Source organism: Myotis daubentonii, chromosome 3 (genome assembly GCF_963259705.1).
Source record: "Myotis daubentonii chromosome 3, mMyoDau2.1, whole genome shotgun sequence".
In the NCBI taxonomy this organism is placed as follows: domain Eukaryota; kingdom Metazoa; phylum Chordata; class Mammalia; order Chiroptera; family Vespertilionidae; genus Myotis; species Myotis daubentonii.
The window spans coordinates 93,916,534-93,937,825 of NC_081842.1; the positions used below are offsets into that span (position 1 = coordinate 93,916,534).

Sequence of the window (21,292 nt, forward strand, 5' to 3'; positions counted from 1 at the left end):
TACATTCTGAGTCTTTTCCCTGTTACCATTAGTGGTTTCCCACAACCTGTTCCATTAATTTAGGACACTGAATCTCCTCTGTCTGACCACAGAGATCTCTTTCACAACTGAAAGTCAGAAAGAGTACACCCCAGTTGGATCACATTTTCCTTGCAGGTAGCTCGCTTGGAGGAAATATAAAACAATCCCAGAGATTAAAAGTGGTGGCAGAGTAAATGGGTGCTGCACAGACATGCTCCCAGGAACAAACAGGTATTATAACTAAAATACAGAAAAACTTCCTGAGTAATCAACAGAAAACTCTCAGGAGAGAACCGTGATACCTGAGGACCAAAAGTGGAGACTGCATAGAGACTGGTAGGAGGGGCGGAGGCGAGAAAGGGCTGGCCGGGCTCCAAAGAGAGCAACTGAAGTCTCAGAGAGATATCTCAGCTGTGAAGGGTTGCCATTGAGAACTATGGGATTTAATCCCCAAGGTGGGTCCCCCAGAAGAGAGCAACAGAACTGAGGAGGGTACGCACATAACATCTGGCTGTAAAAAGCAGCTGGATACTGTCTGCCAGAGAGTAACAGCTAAAAATTCATGCATCCTCTTAAAGGGCCAGTGCACAAAATTCCCTGTGGAGCCACCCACCTTGTGCTCCAGCAGAGGGAGGGTGAAGAGGACTGGAGATGGGAGGGCAGAAGCCACGACTGGGGACTCAGGGGATAGAGCTCAGAAGGCAGACACCCTAAGTTTCCTGTGCTGAGTCATTCCCTCACCCAGCAGAGGACATCTTTCTAACATAGACATCTGCCTTGCCGGGGAAAGAAAGTTGACATACCCTATTGGAAAACACTAGAGGCCTGATGCATGAAATTCATGCATAGCCCACTCTTATTATATAGGATTATTGTATTATTTATTTGTATAATTTGTCATCTTATTATTTTGTATACTTACGATTTATGATTTAGGTAACAATGGCTATTAATTCAGCCTAATTTTGTCCATCCCTATGCATTATGCATCTCTCTCTCTCTCTCTCTCTCTCTCTCTCTCTCTCTCTCTCTCTCTCTTTCTCTATATATATATATATATATATATATATATATATATATATATATATATATATATACTAGAGGCCCAGTGGGGTGCCTGGCCATGCTGGGTGAGTGGGTGAGGGGCTGATGGCTGTTTTCAGGCTGGCCAAGGCCCCCAGCAACCCAAGCTCCCAGCCCCTACTTTTTTTCTTTTTTTTTTCAGCGCCTCCTTGAGTGGAGGGAAGCAGGTATCTGGGATTTATTTATCTTCTTTGTATTTGTTTATTTATTGAAACTTTGTAGCCTTCGGCAGAGGTCAGGGCTGGCCAGGGCGGGCAGGAAGCTTGGCTTCCTCCATCGCCATGGACAACCCAAGCCTCCTGCTCACTCCAGCTCCGTGGCCGCTGCCATTTTGGTTGGGTTAATTTGCATGCTTGCTCCTGATTGGCTTGTGGGTGTGGCTTGTGGGTGTAGTGGAGTGACACCAATTTGCATGTTTCTCTTTGTTAGTGTAGATGTTTATAAAGTAATTTCCATATTTTTGTTAAAACTAAATAAGTACTCAGATTTAAGAGCATCTTAACCTAAAAAATTATGCTTTTAAGTGAATATTATTATATTAAAATTAAAAATTATTAGATAGCTCCTTAGCAATATAGTACTAGATGAATTTTTGAATAAATGCTATTTTCCATGGTAAGAATTCTAATTCCCTTAGAAACATAGTCTTGAATGCAAATTTGATAGCCTCCTTAAAGAAAAAATAGAAAAACATATAGGGAGTAAAAAACATAGAATTTGTCCACATAGACTTAATTTTATAAAAAGAAAATTATTATATCAAAAAAATTCAAGACATCCCTTAGAATTATAAGTATATACAAAGCAATAAATTCGTAAGCCACTTTTATGACTACAAAATAAAATAAGATATACACCTAATCAATATAAAACTATCAATGCTTTTATTTATAAACTAGTGGCTTGATGCATGAAATTCATGCAAGAGTAGACCTTTCTTACCCTGGCTGCTGGCACTGGCTTCCCTCTGGCACCCAGGACCTGGGCTTCCTTCACAGCCCTGGCTTCATCCAGAAGGACATCCAGAAGGACAACCTGTCTAATTAGCATCTTATGCTTTTATTATTATAGACTAGAGGCCCAGTGCACAGATTCTTGCACATTGGGGTCCCTTAGCCTGTCCTGAACCCTCGTGCAATTTAGGACCCATTGTCGAACGTCAAAGAACCGGTTTTGGCCCTACCCCCACAGGCCAGGCCGAGGGACCCCATACTAGGCCAGGGCAAGGGACCTTGAATCCATGCACTGGGCCTCTAGTATGCATATAAGATCTTTGGTTAATCTCTTCCCACCCTCCTCCTACCCTCTTCCCTCTGAAATTCATCAGTCTGTTCCATGTGTCCATGCCTGTGGTTTCCGCTCCTGTGTTGAGCGTTTACCCCCTGATGGTCAGTGCACATCATAGCTACCAGCTGGTCAGACCAGTTGGCTGGTTAGCCGGTCACTTTATATATATGGAGAGAGAGAGAGAGATTAGAAATTGGTATAGTTCTAGATGCAAGGATTTGCATCTGTACAAAATTTATCAAGCAAATCCCAATAAAATGAAATTGTAATATGGATATGAAGTAAGATTTAATTGTACATACCGGGTCTTTCTGTCAAGAGTTTCATAGCCCATTAAAATAACAGAATATTTCCATAATTTACTCCATTGAAAGGCCAATGCTAGTAAGATATTGTTGCTACAACAACTTTAATAAGAAGGGAATTAAATAGTAGGAAAAGTATCTTCACAATTCTCTTGTACAGTATTCTTTTGATATGCAAACTTGGATTTGTCTGTGTCGGATGATATCACAGCATGTAAATAATGAATATATAATTAATTAAATATTATTAAAATATGATATCAACACTAATAAAAGAGAAAAATGGTAATTGGCGTACGAGCTACCCTTTTCATTGGCTAATCAGGGCTATATGCAAATTAACTGCCAACTAAGATTGGCAGTTAACTGCCAACAAGATGGCGGCTAATTTGCATATGTAGGCACAATGCAGGGAGGCGAAAGGGAAAGCAGGAAGAAGCCCCTGCCACTGACAGTGATCCGAAACCCAGGGGGGAGCTAAGAGCTGGAGGGCAGGGCAAAGGTGGCCCTGAGGCCGCCTTTACCCTGCCCCCCAGCCATGATCGGAGAATCAGGTGCCTTTTCCACCCTGGCCAGTGATAGCAGGAAGTAGGGGTGGAGCCAGCGATGGGAGCTGGGCACAGTCGAAGCTGGCAGTCCCGGGAGCTAGGGGCCCCTTGCCTGGGCCTAAATCGAAGCCCACGATCGCGGGGCCGCTGCAGCTGCGTGTCCCCCCTGCCTGGGCCGGACACCTCAGCCAGAGGCATCCTGCAGGGGCAGGGGCAGAGCCCGCAGGATCGCGGCGCCCCCCGCTGCCACTGCAGGTCCCCGCTGCCCGGCCAGACGTCTAGGCCAGAGGCGTTAGGCTGGGCAGGAACGGAGCCTGCAACCGCGGGGAGCTGGGGGTCCCTGCCCAGGCCTGACACCTCTGCCGGAGGCCTCAGGCCTGGTCAAGGGGCCGATCCAGTGATTGGTGATCGGAGGGTGATGAGGGTCAACTCCTCTGGCCGAGGCCTCAGGCCTGGGTGGGGGGCGGAGCCGGGGATTGGGGGGATATGATGGTCCCCTTGCCCAGGCCTGAAGCCTGGGTCAGAGGTGTCAGGCTTGGGCGGGAGGTGGAGCAAGCGATCAGAGGGAGATGGGGGTCCCCTGCCCAGGCATGATTCCTGGGCCAGAGGCCTCAGGCCTGGGCGGGGGCCAGAGCCAGTGATCGGGGGGAGATGGGGGTCCCCTGTCCAAGCCTGACACCTCTGGCCGAGGCGTCAGGCCTGGGCAAGGGGCCGATCCTGCGATTGGAGGGTGATGGGGGTCAACACCTGAGGGCTCCCAGTATGTGAGAGGGGGCAGGCTGGGCTGAGGGACACTCCCCCCCACACACACACCCAGTGCACGAATTTCGTGCACCGGGCCTCTAGTTAATAAATAAATAATTATATTATTTTTATTAATATAAATAATAACATCATAAATAATGATAGAAATAAAAAAAAATTTCAACTCTCATTTTCTCCTCAAAGGAGTAATACCTATAAATGGGAGAATTATTTTGTCACAATATAAAGTTTTTAAGATGTCTATTGAATATTGCCAAATTGCTTTTCAGGGAGGTTGTACAATCTAAATTGCCATAAAATATGAAATTTAGTATCTATTTTGTTATACCACATTAACATTTCTTTGCATATGAAATTTAACATGTGTACCTCTTAGAATATTAAACAAATGAGAATTTTATTAGGTACTTAAATTTCTTTTAAGAAATATCCTGTGTTTATTTCTGTGCTTAATTATAATATTTTTATTATTATCATTGGATTTTGAATGTCCAAACTTTGTTATAATTACTGAAAAATTAGAGAATGCTTTTTTTAAAAAATATATTTTTATTGTTTTCAGTGTGAGGAAGGGAGAGAGGGAGAGAGATAGAAACATCAACGATGAGAGAGAATAACCAATTGGCTGCCACCTGCATGCCCCACACTGGGGCCTGGGCTGCAACCTGAGCATGTGCCCTATCAGGGAATTGAACCTCCTGGTTCATAGATCGATGCCCAACCACTGACCCACGCTTTTCATATGATTTTAAGATATATAATTTAGAAGATAATGAACCATAAAATTTAACACTAAATTAGAACAAAGAAAACATCTAAAAAATAGTATGACCAAGATGATTATGCTTCTTTATGCTAGCAACAAATCCTTAGAATTCAATATGGAAAATTATTCTCTTTAAAGTAGCAATAACAAAAAGAATAAAATAAAAGTAATATATGTGCTAATAAATGAGCAATAATTACCAGACCCTAATATATATTAGGGAAATTTAAAAATATTTAGAAAAATAAGCATGGAACAGAGAAGAATAACAGAGCACCATAATACTCAATGTCTAGATTTAATAATCATACCTATACTTCACTAAACAATTTTAATTTTTTTCTAAAAACTCTTATGTTCAATGAAAAACTATCAAGTAAAAAAGCATTAACTTTAATTGAAAATATTATAATAAGTACTACCACAACTATGAAGTCCAAGCAATTGTCACTGATTAGAAAATATTAAAACCAAGCAACATACTTAATATAAGTAGTAAACAATAATTGGAAAGTAAATTAAAACACTTTGTATATAAAACATAATGTAGTGATAAAACATAATGGCTAATAGTGAGTGGAAGAAGGTTATGAGGAATATTATTTAAATTATGCATTATTTTATTGCTTTATTATACAATGTTTTCTACATTGACTTTTTTAGCTTACAATAGACTCAAAGTTATTTTGCACTTAAAATGAACTCAAGAATAAAGCTTAACACAGAAAAACTACCCTTAGGGTAAAATAAGAGCTAAACAGCAAGAATATTTTGTAATGTATGAAAATGGTACATATGGAAAATGAGCTGGAAAGTCATGTAAATTACCATTTCTCCACCCCTTTCAATTGGTATAAGTATGCAAAGAACAACATTCTGTATTTATGTGAATACAGTACACAATCAAAATATGTCCCATGTGATATTTTCTGATAAGAAACTGGTATGTTGAGTAAATTGGAGGGTGTGCTTTTTCCTGATGCTCAACCCTTAAAAGATGATTTTTAAAAGTTTATTGTATTTGAGAGTATAAAAATTACATTTGTTTTTTAAAAGAAATCAAAAGGAATTTATGTTTGATTAAAAAGCAAGTTTTTAATTGCCACATTTTTTCAATTTATTTTACTATTTTAAATAGTATACCAAATATTATGACACTTCACCAGTATGTAGTTTGCCATGCACCTCCAAAAAACTCTGACAAGTTTGTATAAACAAAATACATCTAATGTTCTTAAGACTGCTCTGATACTGTTATCTAATACTAGAGGCCTGGTGCATGAATTCGTGCACCAGTGGGGTCCCTCGGCCTGGCCTGTGGAATCAGGCCAAAACTGGCTTTCCGACATCCCCTGAGGGGGTCCCAGATTGAGAGAGGGTACAAGCAAGGCCGAGGGGCCCACTGGTGCATGATCGGGGCCAGGGAGGGACATGGGTGGTTGGCCAGCTAGGGAAGGACCACGGGAGGGCTCCAGGGCATGTCCAGCCAGTCTTGCTCAGTCCCAATTGACCAGACTCCAGCAGCAAGCTAACCTACCAGTCAGAGCCTCTGCCCACTGGTGGTCAGTGCACATCATAGCGAGTGGTTGAGTGGCCTTAACATATCATTAGCATATTATGCTTTGATTGGTTGAATGGATGACCAGACAATTGGCCACTTAGCATATTAGGCTTTTATTATATAGGATGCAGTCTTATACTAACTTTTCCCCAATTACCCCCTCAACTGCCGTTTAACCATTTACTTCAGTGGTGGTATGTTGCCTATTGGAATATTTGTTAGTAGAAAGAGGTTAGGCTTCATTGGATTTCCAGATGTTAGATCTAATATGAGTGAGCAAATATTATAGGCAGGCATATTTTTTCCCCAACATTGGGATTACCTGCCTTTTGAAATAATAAACTTCAATTATTTAAGCAAGATATGACTTTGCTACCCAAAGGAAGAGACAATTTAATTGAAAATTAAAATAACAGGAAAACATTCATCAGACTAACACTAATCAAAACAATGCTAGATAGATTATATTAATAACAGACTAAATTTCTGAGCAAATGTACCAGTTCCCATGGACATTGACAGGATAGTAAAAGAATACTATGAACAACTCTGTAACTTCAAATTCTTAACCCAGATAAAAATAGATCAATTCTTTGAAGGACACAATCTTCCAAAACTTACACAAGAATAAATATATAATTGACATATACTTCTGTCTAATAAAGAAATTGAATCAACAAATAATAACCTTTCAAAAACAGAAAGTACGAGGATGAGATGGGTTCACTGGTGAATTCTACAAAAACATTTAAGGATAAAATTATACCAATTCTCTAAAATCTTCCTTTAAGAGATAAAAATCAGAGGGAATGATTTCTAACTTTCCCAATTTGGCCAGCATTATCTATCCTAACACACACACAAAAAAAGACTTTACAAGGAAAGAACTATAGACCAACCTTTCTTGTAAATATAGACGCAAAAATCCTCAACAAAATATTAGCAAAATGAACCCAAGTAAATATAAAAAGACTTATACATATCCAAGTGGGATTTATTTCAGTTATGCAAGGATGTTTTAACATTCAAATATTAATGTAATTCATCATATCAACAGACTAGACAAGAAAGTTTACACAATATCAATAAAAAAGGTATTTTTTAAAAATTCAACACTCATTCATGATAAAACAACCAGCAAGCTAAAAATAGAAAGGTATTTTCTCACTTATTAAAGTCTATCTACAAAAAATGTGTATACACAGCATCTACCATACTTAATGATGAGACAATTGAATTTTTGCTATTAAGATCAAGTACAAGACACCCAGCCGGTGTCGCTCAGTGATTGAGCATTGACCTATGAACAATGAGGTCATGGTTGATTCCAGGTCAGGGCACATGCCCAGATTGTGGGCTCAATACCCAGTAGGGGGCATGCAAGAGGCAGCTGGCCAATGATTTCTCTCTCATCACTGATGTTTCTCTCTCTCACCCTCTCCCTTCCTCTCTGAAAATAATAGACATATGTATTTTTTTTTAAAGATCAAGTACAAAGCAAGAATGTCCCCTCTCACAATTACTTTGCAACTTCTCAACAAAAAAATTAATTTTTTTAAAAAAACTTCCTGGAATTAAAAATAAATTTTAGCAAGCTTTGTTGGATAAAGGTTAATATACAAAAGTTAATTGTTTTCCTATGTATCAACAGTGAACAAGTGAAATTTGAAGTTAAAAACACAATAACATTTATATTAGTATCCAAATAAATGAGTACTTAGGTATATATCTAACAAAATATTTATAAGGTCTATATGAGGAAAATTACAAAACTCCAATAAATTAAATAAAAAAAGAATAAATAAATGGAGAGATAGTCCATGTTCACAGACAGGAAGAGAATATTTCCAAAATGAGAGTTATTCTCAAATTGATTTACAGCTTCAATGCAATTACAATTAAAATCTCAACAAGTCATTTCATCAATATACTGATCTAAAGTTTACATGAGAAGGCAAAAGACCCAAAATATCCAAAACAATACTGAAGAAAAACAAAGCTGGAAGATCAACAGTCCACAATTTTAACACTTATTATAAAGGTACAATAAACAAGAGCATGTAGTAATGACAAAAGAATAGACAAACAGATCAATAAATATAAGCAACTGATCTTTGACAAATGAGGGAAGGCAAGACAATGGATTAAACATAGTTTCATCACGTGTTTTGCTGGACCAACAGGTCATTCACATGCAAAAAAGTGAACCTAGATACCGACCTTAAACCCTTCAGAAAAAATAGATTACACATGTAAAATGAAAAACTATATAACTAACAGAAGATAACATAGAAGAAAACATAGGTAATCTTGGGCACGGTGATGGTTTTTAGATACAACACCATAGACACAATTCATGAAAGAAATAATTAAGTTGGACTTCATTAAAATAAAAAGTCTTCTCTGTGAAAGACAACATAAAGAGAATGTTTAAACAAACTGAAGACTGGGAGAAAATATTTGTAACACATATTTTTCATAAGGACCACTAATCTATATATATAAAAGCCAAGTGACCGGAATGACTGGTTGCTATGATGCACACTGCGGCAGCTAACTGGTCTGATTAGGGCCCCAACTGGCCACCCAACCCTCCTGTGGCCCCTCCCCCAGCCATCCCGGCCCCCAATCGCCCCCCCAATTGGGGGGGGGTTGGCTGGTCAACTGCCTGTGGCAATTCCCCCCTGCCGGCCCCATGAGTCTGCATAGTGGCGGGGCCGCCAGCTCCCACCCATGCACAAATTCATGCACCGGGCCTCTAGTGAAAATATAAAAAGAACATTCAAAACTCAACAGTAAGGGGAAAAAAGCACAACCCTATTAAAAGTTGAGCTGAAGACCTTCACAAACACCTCACCAAAGAAGATATACAGATGGCAAATATACATATAAAAAGATAGCCCACATCATATGTGATCAAGGAAATGCAAACTGAAACAATAATGAGATGCCACTACATACCTATTAGAATGGTCAAAATCCAGAACAGTAACACCACCAAGTGCTGGCATGGTTGTTGTACCACAAGAACTGTCATTTGTAGAAATGCAAAATGGTGCAGCAACTTTGGAAGACAATTTGGAGGCTTCTTACAAAACGAAACAAACTCATACCATACTTAAATATAAATATAGTCTTATCTAACAATCATTCTTCTGGATATTTACTCAAAGGAGCTGAAAACTTATGTCAACACAAAAAACCACACATGGATGTTTACAGCAGCATTACTAATAATTGTCCAAAGTTAGAAGCAACCAAGATGTTTTCTGGTACATCCAGACAATCAATTATTTTTCATCACTAAAGTGAAATGAGCTACTGAGCCATGAAAAAAAAACACAGAGGAGCCGTAACTGGTTTGGCTCAGTAGATAGAGCTTTGGCCTGCAGACTGAAAGGTCCCAGGTTCGATTCCAGTCAAGGGCATGTACCTTGGTTGTGGGCACATCCTCATTAGGTGGTGTGCAGGAGGCAGCTGATTGATGTTTCTCTCCAATCGATGTTTCTAACTTTCTATCCCTCTCCTTTCCTCTCTGTAAAAAAAATAAAATAAAATAAAAATAATAATAATGAAATATATTTAAAAAAACACACACATAGAAAACTTAAATGTATATTAATAAGTAAAAACAAACAAACAAAAACAAAACCCCAGAAACCTGACAAGACTTCATACTGTTTGATTATCCTATCTAATAAAGAGGGAATATGCTAATTAACCCTCATGCCATCACAAAGATGACAGCACCCACAGCCAATAAGGAAGGAATATGCTAATTGACTGCCCCACCCTCAAAGATGGCAGTGCCCACAGCCAATAATAAGGGGGTATGCTAATTGACTGCCACACCCTCAAATATAGCAGTGCCCACAGCCACAAGATGGTGGCACCCAGTCCCTTCAGCCTCGCTGGAGTGGCAGGCACGCGGCAAGGCCAGGCCCGCCCCTAGGCAGGCCCAGCTGCTCCACATGCCTGCCTCCAGAGTCCCCCAGTTCCCTCACCCCTCCAGCCACCCAGGGCCGACCTGAGGCACAGGCAAGCCTTGGATGGCAGCTGCCCAGCTGATGCCCGAGGCACGGGCAAACCTTATATGTCAGATGCCCATCTGCCCAGGGCTGCCCGAGGCTCAGGAAACCAGGTCCAGTCGAGGCTTGCACTACTGGCAGTGGCAGCAGCAGAGGTGTGATGGGGTGTCGCCATCCCCTGATAGCCAGGTCACCTCCCACTTCTGAGGGATCCCGGACTGTGAGAGGGGGCAGGCTGGGCTGAGGGACCCCTCCTACTCAGGACTCATTCGCTCTTTAGCCATGCTGTTCTTGGCTAGAGAAGCCTCATAGATGAGTGGTTGATAGGGTTTGGAGTTGGGGAGAGATAAATAGGCAAGATACAGAGGATTTTTAGAACAGCAAAAATAATCTGATACATATATCCTATATAATAAAAGAGAAACATGTAAATTGACTGTCCCTCCACTATACTCACCAGCCAAACATGGCGGTTAATTTGCATATGCAGGTGCCGAGTGGCCTGGGTCCTGGGAACATCCTCAGGACCCAGGCCACTCCTTACCTGTAGGCCAGTGCATAGGCCCCGAGCAGCTGGGGTTCCAGAACACCCCTGACTACTCTGGGCCTATGAGCGCAGGTGCCAAGCAGATGTTCCTGCCTGTGACCACTTGCGTATGCACAGGCACCAAGCTGCAGCCTGGGCCCACGCCTCCCAGCCCAGCACCCATCATGGGGTGAGCAGAACAGGCCTCCCCGTGATTGATCGCAGGGCAAACAGGCCTCCCCACGATCAATGGCAGGGCGAACAGAACTGGCATCCCCGCGATCGATTGTGAGGCGAACAGAACAGGCCCCGCCTCCCCATGATCCCAGGTGAAGAAGCTGTTCTGTTGAACAGCCGGCGCTATGGACCTGTTCTGGTGGGTGGCGCGGAGTCCGGGGCCTCTAGCCTGCAGCCACGGGAAGTCTCCCTTTCCCCAGAGCAGGGGTCCTCAAACTATGGCCTGTGGGCCACATGCAAATACAAATATTGTATTTGTTCCCTTTTTGTTTTTTTACTTCAAAATAAGATATGTTCAGTGTGCATAGGAATTTGTTCATAGTTGTTTTTTTTTAAACTATAGTCTGGCCCTCCAATGGTCAGAGGGAAAATGAACTGGCCCTCTGTTTAAAAAGTTTGAGGACCCCTGCCCTAGAGTTAAGAGCACCAGCCCAGGCCCACCCAGCGCCAGGTCCTGACTGCGGGGGTGAGTTCCTGCAGGCTGGGGTTTGATCCCTAGGCATTAGCAGTAGGAGACCAGTGCCTTTGTTATTGCTGTGTGTCCAAGTTTTAATTGGACAAATGCCCTGTGGTCCCAGGGGCCAGCTTGGCAAAATCTTTTAGGAGGAGAATCCTGTCTGGGTTTCCCCAAAGTCCCTCAGCCACTACTCACCCCTCTGTAAAGTTACAGAATAAGTAAGGCCCCTTAAATAAAAATCAGAGGTCTCCAGCAACAATGGGCCTCTCTCATCACAGTCATTTGGACTGGATGGCATTTGAGTATTTATCTAGGCACCATGACAGGGAACACACAAGCTCAAGGCATGATCTCTGCCCTTAAATAATTCACAATCTTATTAGAGCAAGTGGATGATAAAAACGCAGTAATGACATCAGAATGTAAGGCAACAATACAGAGAGGAACAGAGGCAATTGCTAAGATGATTTTCCAACAATTAGTACAAAGAGTATGTGCTGTGAATTAAATTAAAAAAATGTGTGGAAGTAGCTGCTTCATGAGTATGGGGTCCCTTCCTATTTTAAAGGAAACTGAGTTACATGTGAACTGTGTAATATGCTATGATATCTGAGGCACAGGACAAGGGAAGCCCTAAGTGTAATATGCTTTGATATTTGAGTCATTCTTTTTTGTTCAATGTGATTTATTTCTGCATGCCTGTTTTGTAATAAATTACTAGAATAATACATCTTGCTATAAAATATTACTAGAAGATCAAATGATCAGGTGACATTTATTGTTATTTTCTATAAGTGAACACAATCTCTGGTATGCTCAAGTGATAGGTATTATAGAAATATTCAGAGAGGGAGATCTACAGGCTTGATTACAAGTGAGGCTCTATCACAACCCAAATTTATTGCTTAAAAAAAAAAGCAGGGAGCCAAGTAGAAACTGAACCAAATATAAGCCCTTGAAGGGCAAATGTAAATTGGATAAGCTTTGCTATTACAAGAGCAAGAAGAAAAAATTCAGATGCAAGAATGAGAAGCACATTGCATCCACTCTAAGTTGCTGTTAAAGAAAAAGAATGATATAATATGAAAATACTTAATACAGATTGTAAAGAGAGTTGTTCAAAGAGGATTTCCTAGAGTAGGTAGTATTTCAGTTAATTTTTTTAAATGTGAAGAGGTTAGCTAGATAAGAAAAAGGTGTAGGGGTCCCAAATTGCAGAGGGTGAAGGCACAGCTGAGGGACCACCCCCACCCCCATGCACGAATTTCGTGCACCGGGTCTCTAATATATATATGTGTGTGTGTGTGTGTGTGTGTGTAATGTGCTAATTAGACTGGACAACCTTCTGGACGACTTTCTGGATGAAGCCACAGTGGCGGGGGCTGAGGTAGAGGCTGCCACCTTGGCAGCAGGGACCAGGCACCTTGCACAAATTTAATGCATCAGGCCTCCAATATATATATATATATATATATATATATATATATATATATATATATATATATATATCCTATATAATAAAAGGGTAGTGTGCAAATTGTTCCCTTGACTGGGACTTCATCTGGGAGTTTGACCAGGGGGCAGGGCTGGCTGGGGGAAGGGAGTACCCGGCCAGCAGCTGGCAGCTGCTAGGGACCCAACCAGTGCATGAATTTTGTGCACTAGGCTATATATATATATATATATATATATATATATATATATATATATATATAAATTATACTTTTGTCAAAACACACAGTGTGCAACACAAAGAGTGAACCCCTAAAGTAAACTATGGACTTTGGATGATTGTGATGTATCAATGCAAGTTCATCCTTAATAAAAATCATTACAATTCTCTATGAGTGATACTGATACTGGGTGAGGCTATGCCAGGTGAATATAGGAAATGTCTATGCTTCCCTCTCATTTTTTTGTGTGCAAATATAAAAGTGATCTGCAATTTGTCTTAAGAAATCAAACATATAATTCATCATTAGTATTAATTTGCTAGGTCTTCTATATCAAAATACCACAGATTAACTGGCTTAAATACAAAAATCTATTTTTCACAGTTCTGGAACTTGGCATTTAATTTAGGTGTCTACAAGGTGAACTCAAAGAGGCTCACACCAGAACATATCATAATTAAAATCCCAAAGGTTAAAGTCAAAGAGAGAAACTTAAAATAAACAAGAGAAAGACAGTTATCTACAAGGGAGTTCCCAGAAGACTGTCACCTGATTTCTCAACAGAAACATTGCAGGCCAGAAGGGATTGGCAAATATGTATTTGAAGTGATGAAAAGTTAAGGACCTACAACCAAGATCACTCAACCCAGCAAAGCTATCATTTAGAGTCGAAGGACAAATAAAGAGCTTCCCAGACAAGAAAAAGCTAAAACAGTCCATCACCACCAACCAGTACTACATGAAGTATTAAATACATATCTAAAAACAATTACTTAAAATGCAAATGATTAAATGCTCCAATCAAAAAACATAAGGAGACTGAATTGATAACAAAACAATACCCTCACAGGTGCTGTCAATAAGAGATTCACTTCAGATAGAAAGACACACAGAATGAAAATAAATGGATGCAAAGAGATATTTCAGGAAAATGTAAGAAAAACAAACAAAATCTGGGATAGCAATACTAATGGAAGGCACAATAGAATTAAAAAAATAAAAGGCTATACCAAGAGATAAAGAAGGACCCAGCAACTTCACTTCTGGGTATTTATACAAAGAAACCCAGATACTAAATTGAAAAGGTATATACATTCTTCATATGTTTAGTGCAGTATTTTCAATAATCAAGATACAGAAGCAACCTAAGTGTACCCTAATAGATGAATGGATAAAGAAGAAATGTTGCATATATATAATAGGATATGTTTCAGTCATAATACTGAAATCTTAACACCTTAAACAGGATGGACCTGGAGAAATTGTGCTTAGTGAAATAAGTCAGATAAAGACAAAGGCCAGATTATTTCACTTACATGTGGAATCTAAAGAAAAAATAAACATACAAGCAGAACAGAAGAAAATTCATAGATACAGATAGCAGATTTATGGTTGCCAGATGGGAGAGGAGTTGGGGGAATGAGTAAAAAAGTGAAGGGATTTAGAAGTATAAATTGGTACTTACAGAATACTCACAGGATGTGTATATATATAGTATTGGCCCTAGGCACAAAATTCGTGAAAGAATAGGCCTTCACAGCCCTGGCTGCCTCCACCCTTGCAGCCCTGGCTTCGTCTGGAAGGTCATGCGGAAGGATGTTCTCATAGTGGTTCTGCGGTTTGGCCGTTCGGTCGATTTGCATGTTACACTTTTATTATTACAGATACTAAAGGCCCGGTGCACAAAAATTTGTGCACTCAGGGGGGGGGGGAAGCCCCTCAGCCCAGCCTATGCCCTCTTGCAGTCTGGGACCCCTCGAAGGATGTCCACCTGCTGGCTTAGGCCGGCTCCCTGGGGGATCGGGCCCAAGCTGGCAGTCAGACATCCCTCTGGCAGCTTGGCAGCCCTCGGGGGATGTCCACTTGCCAGCGGGGAGCACACCTAAGCTGCAGTCGGACATCCTTAGTGCTGCTGAGGATGCGGGAGAGGCTCCCACCACCACTGCTGTACTGGCAGCCGACAGCCTGGCTTGTGGTTGAGCAGAGCTCCCCCTGTGGGAGTGCACTGACCACCAGCGGGCAGCTCCTGCATTGAGCATCTTCACCTTGGTGGTCAGTGTGTGCCATAGTGACCAGTCATTCCCAGTCTTTCTGCTGTTAGGGTCAGTTTGCTTATTACCCTTTTATTATATAGGATAGAGTCCTGGTGCATGGGTGGGCGCCGGCTGGTTTGTCCTGAAGGATGTCCCGGATCAGGGTGGGGGTCCCCACTGGGGTGCCTGGCCAGCCTGGGTGAGGGACTGAGGGCCGTTTTCAGGCTGGCCAAGCCCCCCAGGGATGGAAGCTCCCAGCCTCTCCTTTATTTTTTATTTTTTTTGTTTTTTGTTTTTTTGTTTGTTTGTTTTTTTAAAATATATTTTATTGATTTTTTACAGAGAGAAGGGAGAGAGATAGAGAGTTAGAAACATCGATGAGAGAGAAGCATCGATCAGCTGCCTCCTGCACATCCCCCACTGGGGAAGTGCCTGCAACCCAGGTACATGCCCTTGACCGGAATCGAACCTGGGACCCTTCAGTCTGCAGGCCGACGCTCTATCCACTGAGCCAAACCGGTTTCGGCTATTTTTTTTATTATTCTGGGATTTATTTACCTTCTATAATTGAAACTTTGTAGCCTTGAGAGGAGCTCAGAGCCACCCATGGCTGGTGAGAGGGAAGCCTCCTGCTCGCTCCAGCTCTGTGGCCACAGCTGGCTAAAAGCAGGTATCTGGGGTTTATTTACCTTCTATAATTGAAACTTTGTTGCTTTGAGTGGAACACAGAGCTGGCAGCAGGAAGCTCGGCTTCCTCCATAATGGGGGCAACCAAGCCTCCTGCTTGCTCCAGCTCTGTGGCTGCCAGCCGCCATCTTGGTTGGGTTAATTTGCATATAGTCGCTCTGATTGGCTGGTGGGTGTAGCTTAAGGCATAGCAAAGGTATGGTCAATTTGCATGTTTGTCTTTTATTAGTGTAGATAAAAGGCTAATATGCAACGTGCCTACTCGGGAGTTTGACAGAGAGACCAGACTTCACTTGCTATGAAGTGCACTGACCACCAGTGGGCAGCGTGGAATGAAGGAAGGCTCCGGCCAGCAGCCGGAATGCCTGATTGGCCCTGATTCCCGAATTTTGTGCACCAGGCCTCTAATTATCAATTATATAATTATATTATAATTACTATGTATGGTATCAGATGGGTACTAGATTGATTGAGGTGATCATTTTGTAAATTATATAAATATCTAAACATGGGGTTATATAACTGACACTAATATAATATTGTATGTCCACTGTAATGTAAAAATAAAATTTAAATTAAAAAAAATGATCACAGTGTCTCTTAGCAGGTTTGATTTCCATTGAGGCTTCCCTGAGTTCTCATGTGGTCTTTTATTTTCTTTCTCCTTTTTTTCCTGCATATGTATTCCTAGTGTTTCTCAGTGTTCTAATCTCTCCTTAGAGGAACACAATCAGATTGAATGAGGACCTAATCCCCAAACACAGTCACATTCTGTGGTACTGGGGATTGGATCTTTAACATATGAAATTTGATTGTGACACAACTAGTCCATAACTCCACCTTAACAATAAAAATGTAGCATTATCATCTCAATAGACACAGAATAAAAAAAAGTCTGAATTAATCTTCTGGTCCTCATTAAACCTCTCTGAGACACTGGTTGGGGAGCTCAGTTTGTGGGAGCCTAGTCCCAATATGCCAAGGTTACGGATTTGATCCAAGGACAGGGCATATACAAGAATACCAATGAATGCCTAAATAAGGGAACAACAAATAGAGATATCTTTCTTTCTCCCTTACTCCATTTCTCTAAAATTGATTTAAAAAACACACAACCAAACACTAAGGATGGCGGCTTCGGGGAGCAGCTGGCCAAGGGGCTTAAGGCAGGAGTGATCGCTTGAGCTGTGAGGAGAGTCTTAAAGAGCTTCCGTCTATGTGAGTGTGACAACTCGCTTAGTCCTGAGAGTGAATACCTGGGGGTCTTTGATCCATGAGCCTCCTGAGGCATGAGGAGTCTATCTGCGATCCAGGCTGTCACTGCTGCTGTGGAGCTCGGAACCCTCCGCCAGGAGGCGCAGCTGGCCAGCCCCAGGTCCCCGCCTCCATAAGGAGAGCCTGAGCCACTCTCTGTGTCGCAGCTTTGCAGATTCCCATTGGCAATGGAAACTGATCTCAATTCCCAGGACAGAAAGGATCTGGAGAAGTTAATTAAATTTTTTGCCCTCAAGACTGTTCAAGTGATTGTCCAGGCTCAACTTGGTGAGAAGAATTGTACTCATTCATCTTCATCCCCAACGAGTTCAGATTGGTTCAATTTAGCAATCAACGACACGCCAGAGGTTACACATAAAGCAAAGAAGGCCTTGGCAGGGCAGCTGCTTGCTGTTGGGAGACCTATGTGTACGGGGATCTCACTCAAGACATCGGAGGGAGATTCTGTGGAACTAGAAATTTGGTGTCTTGAAATGAATGAAAAGTGTGATAAAGAATTCAAAGTTCCCTACAAGGTGTACAACAGACTGCCCTTGCTGCTGAAGTCTCTTCTGGCTATAACGAGGGTGACAACAGCTTATAGACTCTCCAGGAAACAGGACATGAATATGTCATATTCTACAGGATATATTTTGGTGAAGTCCAGCTGAATGGTTTAGGGAAAGGCTTCCAGACAGTTCGTGTTGGGACAGTGGGTACCCCCCTGGGCACCATCACTCTTTCTTGTGCTTATAGAATTAACTTGGCATTCATGACACCAGGCAATTTGAGAGGACCCCACCTATCATGGGGGTTATCACTGATCACATTGTGGACGGCTCCTCGCCGATGTGCCCCTGCAGTTACAAAACTACTGGCAAGGACATGGAGGAATATATCTTTCTGTGGAAGAGTCTCAAGAAGTGTGCACCACCTTTCTCCACCTCCCCTCCATCCCAGCTAAGGATTCTCTGGAAAGAAGGTGGGGTGCCCCTGCTCCCAACCAGCCTGCCTGTGGTGCCCAGGCTGATCAGGAGAGACTGGCAATCTGCACCCTTTCTGATGGGGCTCACTGTGCTGCCACACTTTCTAGCAGCCAGGACACTGAAACTATCAAATAGCGGTGAGGGACGGGCCTCTCCCCACCATGTCTTGGCGAACATCTTTGCCTGAAAAGTGGGGGCTTTTGTCAACAAACCCATTAGCCAGGTGGCATTGATGAGTTTGGACATACCTTTTGCTCCCAAGAATTTAGAACTGGAGGAGGCCAATCCCATGGAGAATCCTCCAGATTCCCCAGAAACTGAGTCTCCTCTCCAGGGCAGCCTGCACTCTGATGGCTCCAGCGGCGGCAGCAGTGGCAATACCCATGGGGACTATTTCATGATCGACTTCAAACTGGATTTTTCTAAAGATGGCAGTCTTGCTATGGACTTGGGGGACCTTCTATCCTGAATTTCAGAATCCCCCTCAACTGAACATAAATATCGGGCACAGTCCATGGCTGAGGGCTTGGACTTGCTACCAGAGAAGCTGGCTGTGCCTGAGGAGAACGTCTGAGAATTTGATCTCTTTCTGGAAACTCTGCAGTAAAAGTTGGTGTCCTGGAGTAGCAGCAGCACCCCTTTTGGTGGCCCAGGAGACAGAGCCTCCCACTCATGAGCTGCTCCCATTCCTCATCCTGCTCCAAGCCAGGAGGAAGGGAGGCTGGTTTCCCCCATGGGGACCCAGAAGTCCCTGCTCTTGCCCCTCCTGGAGACTCCATGGCAGTTGTCAAGCCCAGTTAGAGCATTTGAGAACACTTCCCTCTGGCCTTGAAAATGGTAGGACCCTGTAACACACGGCCCTCTGCAGGCCTGCTGCTCCCACTGCCCATCAGCATCTGTTCACAAAGGCGCCCTCTCATTCTTCCCACTGCTGGCCCCACTCTTGGTCTGCCCCACAGCTGGCCCCTCGTCTGCCTGCCATTATCACCAACCTTCTGACATTCCAGCTGGTGGCTCAGAGACTGGCATGGAGTCAGAGAGAGGAAGGAGACAGTGCTGGGAGGAAGAAGGAAGGGCTCCTCCGGCTGTGTTGTCTCCTTTAGTTCTGGTATTTTCTTCCTCTCTCCTTCCTGCCCCTGTGCCTGTACTTTTGTTGGCAATATGACAGGCCTCTTCCCAGGATGAGAACTTGAAAGTCAGCCATTCCTAGCCTTGAAGGTTGTGCCGGCCCCTCCACTAACAGAGGGTCTTAGCAGCCTTGGTGGCTGCCTGTGCTCAGCTCCTCAGCTACATGGGACTGAATCTCGTGTTGCTAGGGTTGGGAGTCACAGCAAAGGTTCTCTTGCTTCTCTTCCCTCCCCTATTGCTGCTTCTTGGTGATAGGACACGGTAAATATTTATTACTTTCAGAGAAGTCAGATATTTCATAGAGAAATTCTGTCTGAGGTTGGATGTCTTCGCTTGGGGACGGTGAAGGGCCTCTTCCGGGACAGGGCCTCCTCCTGCGGAGGAGGAGATTCCTCAGATTCCAGGTTTCTGCTCTGGGGATCTCCCTTCCCATATAGCAGGTGGGAGCCAAGAATGGGGCTGGCAGGGGCAACAGACCTCCCAGACTTGCTGCATTTGCACTGACAACAGGCTTTACCTACATATGCGCAGTGGAGCTTTGGATCATTCATGTGCCTGCAGAGTGACTGGCTTTGCTCTGGCAGCCTGGGGAGCCTTGGGCACTAAACATGATGACTCCTAAGGGTGTTATGTGTTTCTCTCCATGGGCCTGGGGAAGTCCAGACAGGCCCCTCCAGGGGTACTTGCTTCTGTTTCTCAGGGCTGCGTTATGGGCCTGGCCACCACCCTCCTTTAATCCTAGGGTCTGTACCCTGGCCTGAGGTTTACTGGTTCCTTTTTAAGAAACTAAAGCTGGGCACCTTATTGACTCAACCCTTAAGAAATTGTATGTGGGTGAGTCAAGTGCCTGGCCTCAGCCACCTATGCTGTCTGTCTCTCTCCCAGCCTAACTGGTAGTCTTGGCCATGGAAACCTAGGCCTGCCCCTTTCCTCCTGACCCACCAGGGGTATTCACTGGCAGTGGCTGTTCGGCAGTGGGACACGGCCTTCAATTGCTTGTTAGTAAATGTATGTGACATTGTTTCCACCTACGAAGCTGATCTCTGAGGGCTGGAGTGGGCTCTGATGGTGTCTCCGTTAGGCCGAGCCCTGCCCCTGTGCGTGTGTTCTCTGCCACAAAGAAGTGTTCCCAGTAGTGGTGTCCAGCTGGCCCCCCTATCTCTTGGCCAGAGCACACCTAGGGCCTGCTAAACCTATCCAGGTTTACCCCTATGGCCCCAGTGCTGAGAAGGTTGGGGGCCCAATGTAAGTTATCCGTTCCCTGCCCCTCAACCCTCAGCCCCAATGTCTCAGCCACTACCCTCCTTTTGAGGCCAAGTGTGGAAGGCCTGTTAGCTGTTTTCCTCTTTGATTCTTAGTGGCCTGTATAGGCAGAATCCTTTCTTCAGGACCCCCGCAGTGAGAAGCCAGGAGCCCTGACTTTGAGCTGAGCCAGGAAGGAGCAAAGAAATGGTCAAGGCCGGCCCTTGCCCCTCAGCCCTGTACAATTAAAGGTATGAGCCTAGATTGACCTCTGCAGAACTGGGGGAGGGCTGGGACCAGTCATCTGTCTCCAGGAGGCAGAGTCCCTCCCTACCTCCAGCCTACCTTGATTGGAAACACTGAGTTATACTTTAAAACATATTCAAGATATTTCCAATGATTTTTTTCTGTACTTAACAACAACAACAACAACAAACCTTATCAAAAACTACAATAGAAAAAAACTTCTTTAATCTATGATAACCTACAGCTAATATCACATTTAATGATAATAGACTGGTTGTTTTCTCCCTTAAATCAGGAACATGCCTAGCATGTTTACTATCCTTAGTTCTAATTAACATTATACTAGAAGCTCTGATAAGACAATGAGGAAAGAAATAAAATGCTTCCAGAGTGACAAGGAAGAAGTAAAACCTCCTTACTTACAAATGACATAATTAATAGAAAATCCACTGACATGTA

General features: G+C 43.0%; 1 pseudogene; it reads left to right on the top strand.

The window, feature by feature from the left end:
- The first annotated feature begins 17,397 nt into the window (after positions 1-17,397).
- Positions 17,398-19,028, top strand: LOC132229324 (autophagy-related protein 13-like; annotated as a pseudogene).
- Positions 19,029-21,292: the final 2,264 nt, after the last annotated feature.